General features: G+C 28.6%; 1 protein-coding gene across 1 annotated transcript in view; it reads left to right on the plus strand.

The window, feature by feature from the left end:
- Positions 1-982, plus strand: part of LOC125042779 (neural cell adhesion molecule 1-A-like) — a 15084-nt gene extending 14102 nt beyond the window's left edge. The window contains exon 10 of the mRNA XM_047638664.1: positions 1-982. This exon is cut by the window's left edge and continues 658 nt beyond it. The gene's annotated coding sequence lies outside the window, so the exon portion shown is untranslated.
- The last annotated feature ends 544 nt before the right edge of the window (positions 983-1526 follow it).

Here is a 1526-nt window from a genome sequence, read left to right on the forward strand (position 1 = left end):
ATATACACGTGGAACCGAGTATTACCATTTTCTTCAGCCTGGGACCACTACAAGGCGAAGATTAACTCAAGGATCTTCTTATCTCATGTGTTCTGTCAGTATAAAGATGTGTCTGCTTGAAGTCTGGATGGCATTAATCCTAATGGGAATGATTCTCTTTTAGGGATTTTAGCCCTATGAGAATCCTTTTCATCTTACGTTTTAGAAAAGGAATAAAACAGAAAAAAAAAAGAAAAAAATACATGTACTGGCAGTAAAAAAAGGTGTTTCATATTTATGTTGTGTAATAAAGTTTTTTTCGGTGTTTCAAACTAACTTTGGAGGCAACTGATGAAGGAAAAGAAGACCATTTTAAGTGACTACAGTATTTCTTGTCAACAGGGTGTCCGATAGAAAGTCAAATTAGTGTTTTTGATGTACCAAAAGAAAAAAAAAAAAAAAATAAGAGAAAAAAAAGAAGAAAGAGAACAGAAAAAAAAGAAACTCAACGAAATGAATTGATATGATTAGATTTTCATCGATCAATCAGGGTTCAGTAATAGCTATAACCAAGACAAAAATCCCATACTATTTAGAAAGAAAGAAAGAAAGAAAGAGAAAGAAAGAAAGAAAGAAAGAAAGATAAAGAAAAGAAAAGAAAAGAAAGAAAGAAAGAAAGAAAGAAAGTAAGAAAGAAAGAAAGAAAGAAAGAAAGAAAGAAAGAAAGAAAGAAAGAAAGTAAGAAAGAAAGAAAGAAAGAAAGAAAGAAAGACAGAAAAATACTCTAAACAGAGGCCTCCATGAGAAACCATCGAAATTAAAACGTACGTGTTAGTTCGCTAAAAGTCGTTTCCATAGCAACGGCTTCATCTCGCTGCTACATCCAGGGTGCTCATTCATGATTCCTCAAGCTTTTATTAATTGTTATTATTATTATTGTGATTATGACTATGACTATGAAGATGATGATGATGAAATTATCATTATCATTTTTATTATTGTTATTATTATTATTATTATTGTTATTGTTCTTATCATTGTTATTATTATTTTTATTATTATTATTATTATCATTATTATTATTATTATTATTGTCAATATTGTTGTTATTATTATTATTATTACTATTATTATCATTATAATTATTATTATTATTATTATTATTATTATTATTAGTATCATTATTATTATTATTATTATTATTATAATTATTACTATTATTATTATCATCCTCATCATCATCAATTTTTCTTAATTTTTCTTTTCTTTCGTAACTGTTAACTGTGGTGGTGTTGATTCACGTTAAACAAGCTATATCGTGTACATGTTAATTTTAGTGCTTCGTTTAACGCCAAGAGACAAGAAACTGCATTTTATCTTTATCTATATTTTATTCATCTTATTTCCCCATTCATCCATTCTCTCAACGGAGAGCGAGATGTGTCAATCTCTATTTTTCACTCTGTCATCGGACGCTCCTCCAATGGCCCGAAATATTCCAATTAGACTGCCTGATTTCCAGAGCTTAAATCCGTAGGTATTTTCAA

Source organism: Penaeus chinensis, chromosome 32 (assembly GCF_019202785.1).
Source record: "Penaeus chinensis breed Huanghai No. 1 chromosome 32, ASM1920278v2, whole genome shotgun sequence".
Lineage (NCBI taxonomy): Eukaryota > Metazoa > Arthropoda > Malacostraca > Decapoda > Penaeidae > Penaeus > Penaeus chinensis.